The sequence below is a fragment of the Malaya genurostris genome, unplaced genomic scaffold (genome assembly GCF_030247185.1).
Source record: "Malaya genurostris strain Urasoe2022 unplaced genomic scaffold, Malgen_1.1 HiC_scaffold_4, whole genome shotgun sequence".
NCBI classification, from domain to species: Eukaryota; Metazoa; Arthropoda; class Insecta; order Diptera; family Culicidae; genus Malaya; species Malaya genurostris.
The window spans coordinates 119,922-138,444 of record NW_026682670.1 but is presented as its reverse complement, the minus strand read 5'-3'; the positions used below and the strand labels follow the sequence as shown (position 1 = coordinate 138,444).

Below are 18,523 nucleotides of genomic sequence, written 5' to 3'. Positions count from 1 at the left end.
ACCCTACCGTCGAATTTGCATATCGATATATATATAATAATTAAAGAAATTGCCAAGTGATTTTGCACAATGAGATAAGAGGCAAGTGAGGTGCACAATGAACACCGAAAGCACGCACCGCAGACAATAAAAAAAAAATCGCCAGTTAGGATAGATGAGGGAAAGGAGAAAGAATGAACATTGCTAGCTAGCGTAGAGTGAACAGAGAACATGATCGGGAAAACCGATAAAGGCCAATAAATGTTGGATTTGTGATTTTGTAAAAACCTTTTTTTGTGATTTGATGTAGTTCTCCAATTTTCAGATTGATGAAGCTTTTCAAGTCCAGAGTTCCGTCTCGTTTGTAGTTTTTTTGTTGTATTTTGTTTATACTGGGGAGGTTGGCCCTGAAACCTACCGGAACCACTCTCAAGTTTTCTGCAGATGGGTTAATTTGGGAAGTTAGACTTTGCCCGTGATGATTACGACCGTGTGAGAATATCGTTTTCGGACTGAGATCGCATTGAACATTTCGGACGTGACGTAGTTTGTATGACACGCGCGACTCGGACGCGCTTTTGGTCGACTAGCTTGCTTCCACCCTACAAAGAGGGAAACCGGAACCTTCTCCCGAGAAGTCTCAAAAGGCCGGGCAGCCACACATCTGGCGGGTGGTCTCTCATCGAGAGTGGCGCATAAATCACCCGCTTACACCCCTCGGAAGCACGTTCAGGCGGTCCAGTTACACACCTGAGTTAAATGCGCTATCAACTACAAGCAAAAATAACTTGCATGCAAGTTATTCGCGCAAGGAAACGCGACAAAAATAAGATTGTTAATGCTTTTCAACAGAACAAAGTAATGAAATAAAATAAATACTTTTACAAGAAATATTCGTGGTAACAATATTTAGCAATATGACAACTATTTCTCAAAAGGGGAAGAAATCTGCGTACTTAAAATTTTCGGCTAGACCTGCACGATGGCGCAATAGCCGGCGAACGACCAAAATTATGTTAAAGCCGGGTATAAATAAACGATATATGGCGCAATATTAAAATTAGCATTTTTCAAAAACAAAACTCGGTTAAGTAATCTTCGCGAAGAGTGAGTGCCCGAAAATGTTACATACATACATACATACATACATACATACATACACACACACCTACCAACACATACATACACTCACACATACCGACAGGTTGAGTTTGTTACGAACTGATACGAATGATGTATGACACTCCGTCCTCCAGGTCTCGTTTTAAAAACTAAAACTATTACACCAACTATTGTGATTAACAACAGCAAAATGACACGTTTTCTCGTGCTTCAATCAACAATGAACTATTCAGCAGTTTATACGTTGACACATTCCAGTTTCGTAATATAATATTTACACTATGATAAGATTCTTTTCTAAAAATTTTGTTTAGATCGTTCACTCCTGCATATGTTGGGTCTTTACACTGTGTTCGATCTGACTTCAGAACAAGAAAGTCGATGCAGTTTGTGGGTGTTGATAAATAAAATAACCTGCATTGTATTTTAAAGTACTGTAGTGGTAGTAGTTATAATACTTTTATTGTAGAGCTAATAAACAGAGATGCTGCTTATCCGTATCAGTGGAGATTTACATTTTGGTGAGAGCAGATGCTTCATCGTGATCAGTATACACAAAGAGTCAATTTAAAATGCTATAATTTTTTTCTTTATCGTATTATCCGTTGGAAGAATAACCATAGAAGACAAAGTGTTCAGCTGATATGAATAAAGCAGGCCAAAGTCGTAGATTAGTGTATAGTTATAATGATCATTCCGAATATCACATTTCTGGCATTCAAAAATTTTCTTTTGCATCGCCAGAAGATAATAATATTGAATATTCGAGGAAAGGAGGATGTTTTGTATCTATCTGTCGTGGCATCAGTATAGCAGTGGTGATTTTTATATTTATTTTTTTCATATCTTTCACTATATTTTTTAGTACCAAGTATGCATACGAGGTAAGTGATTGAAACTCATATTTAAAAAGTCATTCGAATATATTGTTATTCTAGCATAAACCAAATATAACGTTGGAAGATTTTCTTAATCATCGTGCCTATCTGATAGACAAACGATCGCGAATCCCAAAGCATGTTATTCCGAAACATTATAGGCTTTTTATTCAACCGATTTTCAATGAAACAAGTAAACCCTTCTCGTATAATGGAATTGTTTGGATTACAGTAACATCAAAAAAGCATAATAATAAAAGAATAGAGCTTAACGTTAAAAATTTGTACATTAAATTAGATGATGTAACCGTTTTAAAAAGTATACGATTAACAAACTTAGATTTTGACGAGGATCTAGATTGGGATCTAAGCGAAGAGGATATATTACCGCGTATCAGGAACAAACGAGACACGATCTACAATGACAAAATTGAAAGAATGAATAATTCAATGGATTTTTCAACCATGTCTAGTGATGGGAATAACGGTGATAAAAATATAAATACTTTCACTAATGATGGTGCAGGAAGGAGCAAATATTTTCATCCAATTTTCCCCTCGGATGACTTTGTCACAATAAAGATACTAGATTTAGAATTCGACGAATCAAATGAAAAAATGATTATCTATCTTGGGACCGAAATGAAAAAAGATATTTATTACATAGTAAAAGTGAATTTTACAGGCAATATGACTAACGAAAAAGGTTTATATTATACTCATTACAAAGATGGAAATGGGATTCATAAGTATGTGCATTGATGTAATAAATACGGTATAGTTCTATTGATTTTGTTATCATTTTAGATATTTAGCGGCCACCATATTGGAACCTAACAATGCAAGAAAGTTATACCCATGCATGGATGATCATAATTTTCGGTATGTTAGCCAAATCCCGATTTCTTCCAAACGATGAATAATGAATGATAATAGGACAAACTATAACTATAGGTCGCCATTTGAAATTAATATAGCAAGGAAATTTCATATGAATACTGCATCTGGCATGAATTTAGAAATGTCGGAGCTAATGTATGAGTATCTATGTGTAGAAAATTGACGGTTGATAATTGAAACATTATTTTATTTCAGGGAAAGGGATGAGTTTGTGGTTGATACGTATAATACTACAGGAATGATTCGAGCATCCGAGATAGGTTTCATTATAACCGATATGTCACCAGAACGGTACGAACTAACACCAGAGATTTACCTCATTGCATACACAAGGAATATATATCACAACTATATGAAAGGCATAGTTTCTAAATTCGCAGAAGTTATAAACATATACGAAGGATATATGGGCATGAAATTTCCCTATCGAATTATTAAATATGTTACAATTCCTAATACAGACAACACCGTCAGTGAAATAAAAGAAGGAATGATTTTGTCTAGGTACGTAGAAAATAATCAATCAAAAAATCGTGTCAATCATCCCCATAGTGAATCCCATACAAACTTTAATTCTTAGGCGCGAAAATAAACATTTAGATTTTTTTTTTTGGTTTGTTCAATAAGTACAATATTTAGTTTCAATTTCTTAGCCATATCCGCTTAACAGTTTAATTTAAACCGCTTACACTTTACACTATATATGTACTACTCTATGGATATTGCACTTCGGTTTAAACCACTAAGCACGCGCAAAGTTTACTATATTTATTTAATAGCCGGTCATCACTCGCTTACGCTCGATCCGTCAGAAATGTGTTTGATTTGTGTTACTTTGTTGTTTTCACTATACGTAGGCTACTGCTTATATGTATTTCGGGAACCCATACAATTGTCATGATATGTTGAATGTGATGCCGTGCGATGGCGTTGTTGAACTGAAGATTGATTTCGCTCCAAGCTGACATGGTCTGCCTACAATCAATAGAACTCGACACACATTCGTTCGCTAACCATTCTGGTTTGTTTTGATAAACTTAACACACTGTTGAAAAGCTTCTCTGCTAGAGTTGTGTTCATTCGGTAGAGTAGGATAAATTTCTGATTTGTCTTTTGTCCAAGTTACCAAAAGTTCGTGAAAAATAGATTTGGCTTAAGTAGCATACAAAGCATTTTGAACAGTAAGGAATTATCCATGCTTGAATGTTCGCCTGACACAACAAAACAAACTTTGAAGCAGTTGATTTCTCAGCTTTAAAGCAGAGAAAAAGTTTTCTCAAAACTTGTTCTGTACGTACAAGTTGCCAAAAAGTGCCACACGTACTTTAAAGCTCTAATGAAGTGGATATTTTTCTGGTACAGTGGAAGCGGTTTCTTGAAGAGACGACGCTTAAATTTCAATTTGTTGTTTATCTTACCCATTTGAACTTTATTTGCAGAATATGAACTATGGCAGTTTGAATCCATTATGGTAATCATCTTGAAGATTGATATCTTATTGCCACTTATTATTTGCGCTTAGTATAATCTAAATTATTCAAAAGCAAAATGCAAGGAAAATCTGTTTGGTTCGTTAGTGCTTCTACAGCTTAATCTTTTCATTGATTCATTAAAACATGTTCTGATAAGTTAAACTCACACCTACGATGCCTAATATTATTCATCTAACTCCATCACACATAACTTATTATCAACTGGTAAACGATATCAAAACTTTTCCTTCTATCAACAGCGGTAATTCTAGAATAGTCATATGCATTCCGTCATTGAGTCATTTGGCAAACAATAATTTTGATACACCATTGTCCATACAAAACAACTTTATGAATTTTTCCCCCTTTTGCGGCCAGTTTTCCTCATTTTTATTATGTACGAACCCTGTGGGAGTAAAAACTGATCAAACAAAAAAAAAAAAGAATAATGTTAATCCGTCCATCCGTTCTTACGTGATGCGATTACAAAGAATGAGCTCTGCATTTTTATATAGATATAGATGTATAGATTTCATTTCCTTTTTAGTGAAAAAAGATTAATTACTGATTTAAATTACTTTCCCACAACGGATGGAATATTATTACGAGTTGTTTCTAATGAATTGGCAAAACTATGGATTCATACCCTTGCAGACTACAAGAACAAAGAGTTGTACTGGTTACACGAATCAATTCCATTATATTTAGAGACAATCGCCCTAAAATTTGTAAGATTCAAGCTTTATAAGTTACACATTCCATATAGATTATTTTTCTCGCAGATAAACAATACTACTTACTCCGTAGATGATTTTTTATTAGAAGGTAAACTGCGAGCTATGCAAGAAGAAATAAATACAAGAACCACTGCTTTAAATGTTATTACAACTCATTGGCAAGATGAGGCACATTTTGAACTAAATAGATTTAAAGGTCTCAGTCTTTTGCGTATGATGAATTATACATTGGGTGAAACAACTTTTGATGCATTTATAAGAAAGTATATCATTCAAAGAATGAATAATGAAACTGTCGATATTAAAGGTATTCTAAATATTATCAAACGTCATACGGATGCAACGTTCATCAATTTCCTACTCAGTTGGACTACAATGGAGAAATACCCAATTATTGAAATAAAACGAAATAATAATAGTGGTTTTAGTTTGCATCAAAATATGATTCCGTTCGAAGAGGATATAGGAGAACAAATTTGGACAATTCCAGTAACATTCACCAACGACATTAACCAACAGACATTTTTTTGAGAAAATACTATGGTTGAAGGATTCAAGTGCCTCACTTACCACCGAAGCAAGTTGTGAATTGAATACAAACAGCACATGGGTGATAGTGAATCCAAGTGGAATCGGTAAGCTGTATAAAGATAACAATTTTGAACTAATTGTATTTTAAATGTTTGTTCTAGGGTATTATAGAGTAAACTACGAACGAGTTCATTGGGTGAAATTGGCTAGAATTCTCAATGATAATTTCAAATCATTTCATTACGGCACCTTAACCGTTATAGTTGACGACGCTCTAAATTTAGCTAGACTTGGTTTATTAGACTATTCTATTGCATTCAACGTAATTTCTTTTCTCCGAAAAAATAATGATCTCTATCAACCTTGGAAAAGTGCATTAGACAATCTTAAATTTTTATATAACGCCTTAGAAGATCATCCCAACTACGGTCATCTCGAGGTGGGTAAATAACTTACCACTATTTTAAATTATTAATCTTTTATTTATTTCAGAAATTCTTAGAATACCTGATAGTTGAAACGTATAAAAATATTTCGATATCTCCTGAACAATCCCGTAATCCTATGATTACGTCTCTTTTGATAGAGTGGGCGTGTCGATTAGGGGTGTCAGCGTGCATTGAAGATCAAAGACGTATCTTCAACGCTATATTTGTAGAGAAAAAAACATCACCCTTTGATGTTCCGGAAAATAAGCTTTCTTTCTCAATATGTACTGTTATCAGATACAGTGGGATTGAGGAGTGGCAGCTGACTAGGCAAACGTATTTGACATCTGAGGATATAAATCTTCGAATAATTCTTGTCAGAGCTTTAGGTTGTACTCGCGAAATCAGTTTGATTAAAAAAAATCTTGAATTACTTGACAATCATCAATTTAAAATGTACAAGCATAACATTCTTTCCTCCTTAAGTCAAAATAAAATAGCTCTCAAGTACACATTAGAATATTTATTGGATGAATGGATTAATCTCCGTAGTTACATTACACTGAAAGATATTTCCATACTGATAAATAAAATTTCAACAGAAAATGAGTTTACAATGTATGAGCAAATATTTTTCAAGTACTCTTACACATTTCAAACTATTGATAAAGAAATTTTGAAACGTATGCGAGATATGATAATGAAGTTACTTGTATGGAAAAAACAAATAGCTCCAAAAGTATATTACAAACGATTCAAATTGTTTTAAAGTTTATCAAAGTCCATTACGAATAAAATGATATTTTACTAATTTTTATCAACATGTTATTATTCTTTTTGGTATTCTGGATGACATACGGTAGAAAGCTCCAAAATAGAAACATAAAATATTGTTTACCTTGTTTGTAATTCGAAAGCTTGAGAAGGCTCAGTTAATTCTCTTGCAGTAACAAGGCTGTTTACTTAAAACAGAACTGGAAGTGGTTTGAGACATCAAATTCCCTTGGGCCCGGACTTTTTCAGGGGCATCGAAAATCGAAAAAGGATTTAACAGTGTTTATTATTCTTAATAATAACAAAATATTCAATGATTCAAATTTGTGTATCGTTGCGACCGTTATACCAATACAAGCACAAACAGCACGCTGTCAAAGTCGAAGAGAAAAGAACCTGCCTGATGGGCTTCCCCGGCCGAGTGCGGAAAGGTCTTAAGGTGCAATTAATGCGAGAGTCGCGTTTTGTTTGAGAAATACACGGAGGGTTTATTCTCATGTATAGGGACCTGTAATGTTGCAATTCCTCTGGGGTCGAATTTTCGGCCTGCACACAATCATGTATGTATAGGGTATCGTAGAGTGCCTACAACCAGAGTGACATGTCATCCGTAATGTTGGCAACAGTTCAATACATTTAATCCGAAATGTTGGCAGTCGCGTTAGTTTCGCATTATATTTGACAGGTCGTTTGCTCGTTTGGAACAAATCTGTCATTCCAAACGAACAGCTGTCGTCACTCTGTTTATAGGCACTCTAGGGTATAGTACACTCATCCGTCAATATAGCACTGATTATGGCATCGCTGCTAACAACAAATGAAAGGGAGTAGGTAGATGTCCCGGGTTGGCGGTTAATGTATAGCGCACTGGTCTTACAAACCAGTTGTCGTATGTTCGAGTCCCGACCTGGAAGGATTCGCAGTGTCAGTAGAATCGTAGCACCAACCATGCATGGGTTCTGTACACTCTGAATAGGCTACGAAGTCTGTTGAAACAGAAGGTCAAATTCCGCTACAGAAATGTAATACCACGGCTTTGCTTTTAGGTAGACAAGAGAAATCTGTTAATTTAAACACATGACGAAAGAAAAAGCATTTATGTTTTTGAGAACTGACTCTCAGCGAGTGCAAAGTCATCCGGGATTCGTGTTTATAGTGAATGTTGGAAAATTGTAATACGGAATATAAGGTTCTCACATTTACTACAGTTTAGTTTAGCTTCTCGCTTTTTCTGTAAGCGGCCGTTGTGTATTCTGTACGTGTATGTTGATTTATGGAAAACCTGATTTATATTGTTTCGTAAATACAAGCTTAAAGATGATCCCGATCAACCTAAAAATCGATTTTTATGTTCATTGTAGTATTTTTCGGTAAACTTGCAATCGAAGGATATTTTCAATTTTTCTTGTATCGCATACTGAATAATGGCCTTAAATGAGAATGAATCTGAACATAGAATTATTATACAAACTGTGTAATTGGATCGAATACCTCTGCCAATTGTTTACCTACACCCCGTCCTTGAAAAATTTGCGGTACCTCGGTATGATTTACTACAATGCTTTTTCTGCTATCGTCTAATGTGTACCTTACGAAAGCTTTGTTTTGGTTGAATTGGACACTAAACTCTGACAGCTCGCAGTTGTGTACTACATCATTGGCTTTGGAGAATAATGAACGTAGGGTGAATCGCAACGAATTCATCTATATCGAAATTATGCATCTTGAAGCTGATTAGACCATAATAATCTTACAGATAGTGAATTGGAATTACCTTTATAGTGTTTAACAAGGGGTTAAATATCACGTTTTCCAAGGTGGATACCTTTTTCAAATTGATAATTTGGTTTTAGATTTTCTGAAAGTTTATTTACATTACAACCGCAAATGTTACGTCGCCATTCTGAAATGTACTTGTTTTCATCACGAAACATCTGTCCAGGGTTGCCACATATGACAAGTATAAATAATCGATACATCAGCCGAGTAATGTAATATATTATGATGTTCGTTTTCACCACAAAATAGTCACTAGGATTTTGAGTTCTAGGCTTTAATTATTTGCCACAGTTGTCGTTGCCAAGTTGTCAGATTTATCTGGCAAATGCCAGATTTTTCTTGTTCACCAGACACTCTAACGAACCAGATCTTTTGCCAGATTTTACAAATTTTCCCAAATTTTACAAATTTTCCAAGATTTTGTCAGATCTTACCAGATCTTAACGGTTTTGTCCTCTATAAGATAGTTGGTGAGACCTTTTTTTTTGCTCACTGAAAATGAAGCCCGGTCAAAATTTCCTTGTATATAGTTGGACCCAGACAAATAAAGATAAATTTTTGAGACAGAAACAGATTTTTTTAAAATGACTTGGCATCCCTGGCCACAGTTCTATATAGGTTCAATGATTTGCCACAAGGGTATTGTTGTTGAGTTTTCTTGATTTTGGCTTGAGGCAGAGATGCCAGATAGTTTCATAAAAAATCTTTATTAGTCTGTATTCAAAATCTGTATTGATAATCAAGGCGAACTTTTCACAATGTACTAATGTTATTGCCACACATTATGGTTTTAGAATGAGAAATTCAATGAACCGTCACTCTGGAGATCCTCATATCTCGCTGCAGAAAATGCAGCGATGAGTTCTGGTATTTGTAACTTTGATCAACGATCGAAAATCAATAAAATTGAATTGAATTTTATAATATACTATTATAATTTTATCTTTATAAGTTGACATGAGATGTCAGCGCTTAATATGAACCTCAAATTAGGTCATACAACTATTAATCTCAAAAAGTTTCATAACGCAATGAGTAATGAATATCGGTTCAAATTTCGCTATGTTCCAAATATTTATATAAGTATAACTCAGTACTAATCTTCAAATTTCTGTACAATCATGAATAGATATTTATGATTTGTCATTGATTAAAAGACTTTTATCTCGTCTCTTCCACAATTCTTCTGCTATGCTCAGGTGATAAAACTTGAATTGTTCGTTTTTATTTTTTGTGGAAACTGCTGAAATCTGCATAAAATTTAAAAAATCTGTATTACGTATTAAATTTGTATGGGCATTGGAAATGATCGGGTAAGAATTTATATAACCCGAACCTTTTACCCGTACCCGACTCGAACCCGAGATTATTTTTTTCTGTACCCGAACCCGACAAATATTCAAAGGGCTCGGGTTCGGGTATAAATACCCTAAACCCGATCATCTCTAATGGGCATGTTGAAATCTGTATGACACAGATAAATCTGTATAAATGGCATCTTTGTTCCAAGGCTGTAATATTGAATATCGATATATTTTGTCAACGCTGTAAATTATCGATGTCAGCGATTTCAATTTCATATCGATATTATCGATAAATATCGATAAGTTTCCTATCTCTAATAGCAACATGAGCCGTAAACAAACAGCAAGAATAGTGTTTTCTGATGTTTACGGTTCAGATCATAGTTTTCACTTTTTTAAAGTTTGTTAAGATCTACAGTTTGTATTTAGTGCTTAGAAATGGATGAAAACGATTATAAAAGTGTAATATTATATTACGGCCGAGCGAAATTGTTTCGAATAATGCATCGTGTAGTAATAGAAGCGATAACAAAGTACCCAAATGATACTAGTTTTAGATTCTTCAACGGTGTCGCGTTGATACTTGAGGGCATTAAACTACAAGAGGGTATCCGTGAATTGAATCAATTGCTGGCCGATAAAGATTTTTGTTTGGCTGTCGTCCTAAGTCTACTGTATGCACACAAACGATGCGGTGTGGTTGATAAAGAAGAACTTATTAATTTAGACAATACTTTAAAACATGAAAGAAAGCGTTTAACACCATTATCAGTTTATTACGCGTCCATATTCTTATTCCTAACGGGGAAAATTGATAGAGCACGGGAATATCTAGAGAAGGCTCAACGTATAAACACAAATATTCCTGAAATATCTGCTTTAATACGATGGTGTGAATTGTACTTGAACAAAAATAGAGCGTCAGTCATCCTTGTTTTGTTCAATGAAGCAGTCGAACATGGAATGTATATTGATGCAAGTATTGGCCAGGTGATTTCGAAAAAGCTATCTCTGTTTTGAACTGTCTTTCAGTACGTAACCCTAATTTGAACATACCACTCGTTGAAAAAATGAAATGTCATCTTTCTAGTTGGAATTATTATGATACGATGGAAACAGCGACAATGGTTCTTACTTTTGAACCAAGTAACTTAGAAGCACGTCAAGTGAAAATATTGATGTTAATAGTTAAGGATGGAAACTATGCAGGTAGTGTTACTGCTTTGCAGTACTTATTTAAGACAATAGAAAAAGTAGAGCCGGCTAATGGTTTAATTTTTATGCGCATGAGTCAACTGTTTTCGAGAATTTGTGGAAGAAAGCAATCAATTTTATCTGAAACTTACCATTTTGTAGAAAAAGCACACAAAATTGCCCCAACCAACCCTGATTATATAACGGAGCTAGGATATCAATGCATTTTGATGCAGAAATACAAAGAAGCCACAAAATGGTTTAAAACTGCATCTAAAATAGACAATACCTCTTTATATGCTTTATGCGGATTGACTTTATGTCAAGTAATGGATACTGGAGTGTCAGAACAAGTCTTACAACAAATCGAATTTCTCTCTGAAATTCAAGGAGAAAACAAAATGCCTCTACTTTTATCAATATCATCTAAAATTCACCAAGACGATCCAGAAAAAGCGATGCAGTTCCTGATAGAAGCAAGTGAATATCATTTTAGAAATTTGAGTACACTACCATACGGACTAGATTATCTTAGAGAACTGAACCCCGATTTTTTACTTGAACTAGTGAAAGAATGGTTGAAATACTCTCCAGTAGATCGAGATGCTGAAATGATATCTACTGATACATTGCACCCTGCTCTTCGTCATAGTGCAAATATATTAGATGCCGCTATAAAAGCTTGTCCTGGATTTGTGGAAGGTTTATACTCACTTGCGAAGGTTCAATTTCTTACGGGAGACTTGCTAGCAGCCATGAAAACGCTTCATAGAATCGTGGATTCAGCATATACTGATGCCCATTTACTTATTGCTCAAATATATATAGAGCAGAAACACTACACCAAGGCAGCACAATGTTTGGAAATTTGCCTAAGTATAGATTTCAAAGTTCGTGACCATGCGATATTTCATTCACTACAGGGTATTATTTTGAAGAATCAACAACTATATGAAGACAGCTTGAAAAGCTTCCTTACAGCAATGAGTATATGCGGTATAAATCACAATGGCAACAATCCAATGAATACATTCAATAGTGAATCGAATAGAAATTCTCTCAACATTACGGATCTACTGACACTGTATTTAGAAGTAATTAACATGCATGTTTTATTAAATCAACAATCCGAGGCTTTGAAACTCATACAAATAGTATCCGCCGAGTTTTCTTCAACATTCGTAAAAGGCAGCGTAGCAGTAGCGTTAGCTCATTTCTATATGCAGCTAGGTAATTTCAAAAAAGCTGTTGATTTACTTGAAATTGTTTCTCCAAATGAGCCGTATTATATTAGAGCAAAAACTAAAACGGCTCGCTTTTATTTGGAACACAAGAAAGATCGTTTAGCGTACGCGCAATGTTTCAAGGAGCAAGTGTCCTCTAATCCCGTTCCGTCGAGTTACTTGATGTTAGGGGACGCATATATGTACATACAGGAGCCTGATGATGCAATTGAAGCCTACAAGCAAGCTCATAAGTTTAATTCAAGAGATATTTTATTGATTAGCAAACTGGGCAGAGCTTATGTTAAGACACACCAATACAAAAAAGCGATTTCTTACTATCAGGAAGTAATCGAAACTCCTGGAAATTCTTCATTAAAACTTTGCTTGCTGAACAAATTCTGGTAGATGAAATTGAGTTATCTAAAAGGTAATACTGTCAAAATGGAACAAAACATTTTATCATATTTATTTTCCTTCACAGTGAAGCTGATGATATAACAAGATTACAAAATAGAACAAAGCAATTATTGCTCCTGGCTAGGATTCGTGAGAAAGCGGGGTATTTGTCATCTTCTCTGAACACTCTTAAAGAGGCCAGAGATAATCAATACAAGATATTGAAACGGATGCTGATGAAATCGAACTTCGTACAGCATGAGCAAAATAAAATTTTGGTTATGTATGTATCAATAATCGCATTCTATAACGCTAGATATTACATGATTTGTTTTATTCTTGTTAAGACGTATAGTCGCCTTGAGCTAGTTTTAAATTTGGGGTTTTTAATTGGCAAAACAAACAACCCGAAAAGTAGCCAGCCACGGATTTGAGTCCAGTCTCTGTGGTAACTTCTACGTGATTTTTATTGCATATCAAATTGAAAACTTGATATTAGTAATTATAGTCAAATAACTTAAAATTATGTACAAATCAAAAAAAAATTTTTTTACGCTTTAGTTATTCTTTCACTATGCATTTTGACTCCTTTGGACCAGATAGATATACACTAAACTCTAGTCTTTTTGATGTTAATGTTAAGGGAACATTTTTGTTCTTGTAGGATTTGTGTTTTGATGGCAGAGCAGGCAATTGCACTAAGGGATAATGAGCAAGCTATTCACCACTACAAAGAAGCATTGAAGCTAACACCTACTGATACGAATTTATTAGCTGCATTAGCTCGTTCATACATGCAGACGAACAACATGGATCAATGTCAATTTATGTGCAATGAAATTTTACAGTATGACTCGAATAATGAAACAATTTCTATAATGATGGCTGATTTATCATTTAGACGGGTAAGTAATGATACAAACATACATAGTTAAAATGACTTTGAACCTAATTCTTAGATGGACTTCGAGAATGCAACCTATCATTTTTCACAACTTTTATAAGCTCAACCAAACTATTGGACTGCGCTAGCAAGATTAATAGAAGTGATGCGACGGATGCAATAAACACTTCAAGACATTCAACCATTTATCCATAGAGCACAGAATGTATGTCTACGACCAGATGGAGAAGCTGGTTTGAATTATTGCAAAGGTCTTAATGATTGGTATAGTGGAAATCCAAATAGTGCCCTAAGATATTTTAACAATTGTCGTAAAGATCCTGAATGGGGTCAACAAGCTATATATAATATGATAGAAATTTGTTTGAACCCTGACGGTGATTTGCCCACTGAAGGAGTAATCGATATAGGGCCAGATGATTTAGAAATTAAAAATTCACGTGGGATGGCATTAAAAACAGCTGAAAGATTGCTGAAAGAATTGAAACCTCGGCCAGGTGTGATCGATAATGAAGCGCTGAATCATCGTTTGTTACAAAATTTCCTTTTACTTGCCTCCCGTCAGAAGAGCAATATAGATCGGGCGTTACAAGATTTTACAGGCAACGCTTCACAGGTAGAATACAAGGAAAATGTGGGAGCTGTGTATGGCATGGCATCAGCTCATGTGATGCTGAAACAATCGCAACGAGCTAAAAATCAACTGAAAAGAATAAAAAAGAATTGTTGGACTTTTGAAGAAGCAGGTTACCTTGAGAAATCTTGGTTGCTATTGGCTGATTCATACTTACAAGTCAGTAAATTTGAATTATCGTCAGAACTATTACCACGTGTGTTAGAACACATTAAATCTTGTACTAAAGCGTACGAACTAAAGGGAAAAATATCGGTAAAAGAACAGAATTACCGATCTGCAATTACACATTATGACAGTGCCTGGAAATGCAGTGGTGGATCAAAACCAAACATAGCATACAAACTGGCGCTCAATTACATGAAACTAAAACGGTTCGTAGATGCAATTGATGTTTGTCAACAGGTGTTGAAAATTCACCCGGATTATCCATCAATGAAGAAAAATATTCTCGATAAATGCAGAAACAACTTAAAACATTGAATATTCACTCATTGTAAACCACGATTCAAAAATAAAGGAGTGACACAATTGTATACAATTGTATATATATAATAGCGAAAAAAAGTGTGTGCTGGCTATAGGCTATAGTACATAAGGAAAATCCTTCGGAAAAGTGGAGAAAATTTTGAAAAATGTTTTGTATGGACTTGGAAATTTTCTGCTCAATGCATGCTAGATCTTCGATGCTTGTTTGGCGCATATCGAGTTGTGTAATGCTTGCCCGCTGGAGAGCAAAATTTGAATACTAGATCATTAATAAAATCGTTTGGCGCCAAACGAGCTGATTTGTGTTCAAATTTTATTGAGCCTACTTGATTCACGTGTTTCTTTATTTCGAACGACATGTTCAATTAGGTATGGGCGCCAAATGAACAACATACAGGTTTCCATTTTTCGATATATAAATTGTGTTCAATGCCGTCAATTCAAATTAAAGAACGAAATAAAAAAAGAAAGTGATTGTCGAGAGCACGTTATTTTATGATTCATTGTTTTAATAAAATTCCAGAAATGCAAATTTCTATCTTCACGATGGATGTAATTATTGCTGTCACAATGCGCTAAACTTTCATCCAAAAACAGTAAGATTTAAAGTGTGCAATGGAACAATTCCATTTGAATCCAAAGGATGTTTTATGTTTTTTTCGGCTTAAATTTTACATAAGCATTACCAATGCCCGAAAAGTAAAACTAGCATCACCAGTTGGGGCCATTGGTTCATGTGGGACCAAACGTCTTAGATTGGCCCAGACACGAACCAAATTAAATCAACCCGCTCGAGATGTTTTTGGGCATATTTTTCTCTAAACATCGGTTTCTGCAGAGTAATTCGACATTTCAAATTATTTACGTTTATGTGGCTATGAACAGATCCGCACAATATACTCTAACTAACAACTCTTGCTGCTTCTACGGACATCATCGATTGAACGGGGTTTGGAAATCATCACATTGACATTTTTCACCTGTTTGAAACGATTCATCGACTTCCTCACAAACTGAAAAATTATTGAGATTCATATTATCATTCAACTTTATTGAACACTAACAATCATGACCACACTCTTCTGATACCTACTTTCGCACAGGTCGTTTGATGATTCTGATTTTGTTAGTGTTCGAAATAATTTCCATCCAAAGATAATTTTTCAGCGGTACGAAGTTCGCCTGGACAGCTGTAGGTACAGAAATAAGGGAAACAAGTGCAGAACGCACAGGAACAATTATTGAAGGTACATGAACAGGTAGAAAACTATCACCCAGTGTTTTATTAGCGCTTCTGACCCGAACCGAGGAGGGGAAAGAAATTACAATATGTGCTAAGGACGGAGAACTTTCAGAGGCTAAGCAGTTACAACTAGCTGGTGTGTTATAACCAATCTTTTTCCACACGAAAAGGCAGTAAATATAATTTATTTCTCTATATGATACGCGAATAGTTAAACTTTATATCTTGCAGGTAAATTATTACATTCCTAGAACTAGGGACCGAAAAAACTTCGGTGGCAAAGTTGCAAATAAGATAGGAAATTTGAAGCAAAAAAAGCGGAAATCTGATGCAAAAGAGGACGAACACAGAAAAAAGATAAAGTGCCAAAAACCGATTGATACGTTGATATTGATATTGGATCTATCATATTCAAAACTCTCCAAACTAGTTTGGTATTTTTTGAGTTCGTACGTATATGAAATAGAAAAACGAGAAACATATGCCAGCATAAATAAACTAACTGCCTACTTGAATAATCTTAAACAAAAATGTTAATAAAGTGCATGCTATTCGATTGCAATGAAAGCTTCATCAGCTGCGAGTCATATTTAGATCAACTAAAGAACTTTCACCGAACACCGACATCTTACAGATATAGATGCACAATCCAACGATGCACTCAAATCGTTTCCAAATTATATCCTTTTAAGAAGCACATATCAAATCACCAAGAATTGAGAGTAAATGCTGTCAATGATGATGGCAGTTCCTATAATTTTTCGAATATACCAGTAATAGGCCAAGCACACCAGCAAAGCAAAGTCTTGGCATTACATTCGTTTTGTGGAATTTGGCCTTTCTGTTTCACCAGACTTCGCAGCCGGTTCTTAGAGTAGATAATCATTGCATGGCTAGTACTACGATCCTATTGACACTAAGAATCCTTTCAGGTCGGGGCTCGAACATACGACAACTGGCTTGTAAGACCAGCGTCCTATGCATTGAACCGCCAACCCGGGACACCAAGGAGTTTCGAATTTGTTACAAAGTACAAACTTAAAGATAGGTGATGTTCTAGAAAATCATTGTACAACAGACTATAGTAAAGCCTTATCTAATACTCATACATTTTTATCATCAGCAACAGCTTTTACTTTTAAATTACATGCAAGAAATAATATTACTAGATCTAATGTTTACGATATCCAATTTCAAGTTAGTCAATTACTTAATGAAATAGCAGACAAATTTGAAAATCTACACATGACACTATCTAATATAGATGATCAGTTCAAATTCGAATGTTATATTACGGAAATGAGAAAATTGTTTAGCTCGATTAACACTGATCATAAATTTTTCAGTTACCTCAAAGAAAAAGGCGGGTGGGTAATGTCAGAGACATAACTGGATGTCGTGAATACGAAAACAACTGACATGTTCCTTAACACTTCCGAATATCAATTGTATGAATTATGCACGCATTCCCCTTTTTCACATTTTTCGCAAAAACAAAGAAAGCTTCACTTGATCTCGATTACTGTGAATTTCACACAGCGAAAAGTGCACAAATCTAAGCAAACTGTTCTTGATTTGTAGTAAACTGAGGATATTTCCCTACGATTTGCAAACAACAAATCCTAATAGTTCTTTAGAAAACTTTTAGAGCCATTAGAACGGCTGATATTGTGCAATGCTCTCCACCGTTGTTTTTTCCCAATGCTAATGACTGGCAGCTGTGACGAATTCGCTCTTGTCGAAAGCGAAACTAGCTGTGCAGACGACACAAAACACATCTGCTCATAGGGGCGATAGAATCCAAACTGATTCAATTTTTGTTAAGAGATTTCCTTTTATGTGATTTCGTTTGTAGCTTTTTCACTAATGGGCGGTCCTAACGGCTATAAAAATAGCCGCATTCAGAATTTTAATGTTGATTATTTCATTTCGGATTTGCATAATTTATTGAAAGAAACTATCAATATGCTGAAGGGACTCGTTTCTAGCATTCAGAAAAGTCAAATTGCGTAATTCTCTACGACATTAAACTCTGGAACATTTTTCGCAAAAACAAAGAAAGCTTCACTTGATCTCGATTACTGTGAGTTTCACACAGCGAAAAGTGCACAAATCTAAGCAAACTGTTCTTGATTTGCCGTAAACTGAGGATATTTCCCTACGATTTGCGAACAACAAATCCTAATAGTTCTTTAGAAAACTTTTAGAGCCATTAGAACGGCTGATATTGTGCAATGCTCTCCATCGTTGTTTTGTCGTGAATACGACTTACTTTACTATGGGGCGCCTTTTCAAAATTAGCCATATGGAAGAATGGGCAGAACTTAATCGCGAATATCTCGACTTGTATTAATGGTAGCAACATAATTCTTTCACCATTTCATCAAAAATATGATCAGGAATTTAGGATAATATTTTGAACAGTGTGCGATAACCACAAACAACTCAAAAATTAAGTTTTCTTAAAATTTGAAAACAACGCGGAAAACTTTTTACTTTCGCTTGGGTTTTTCGCGCAAGGACGACGATTTTG

General features: G+C 34.9%; 1 long non-coding RNA gene and 2 pseudogenes across 2 annotated transcripts; 2 read left to right on the top strand and 1 right to left on the bottom strand.

Annotated features, from left to right (window-relative positions):
- Nucleotides 1-1,115: 1,115 nt before the first annotated feature.
- Nucleotides 1,116-6,832, top strand: LOC131440013 (aminopeptidase N-like; annotated as a pseudogene).
- Nucleotides 6,833-7,089: 257 nt separating this feature from the next.
- On the bottom strand, nucleotides 7,090-8,860 carry LOC131440014 (uncharacterized). Of its 2 annotated transcripts, XR_009231297.1 has the most exons (4): nucleotides 8,596-8,860; nucleotides 8,313-8,525; nucleotides 7,787-8,250; nucleotides 7,090-7,728 (listed from the first exon to the last, which is right to left on the bottom strand). It is a non-coding gene; the product is annotated as an uncharacterized LOC131440014 (long non-coding RNA). The 2 variants fall into 2 exon arrangements; XR_009231296.1 differs by having other exon boundaries at nucleotides 7,090-8,250; nucleotides 8,596-8,836.
- A 1,342-nt stretch (nucleotides 8,861-10,202) lies between these two features.
- LOC131440010 (tetratricopeptide repeat protein 21B-like) lies at nucleotides 10,203-17,352 on the top strand (annotated as a pseudogene).
- Nucleotides 17,353-18,523: the final 1,171 nt, after the last annotated feature.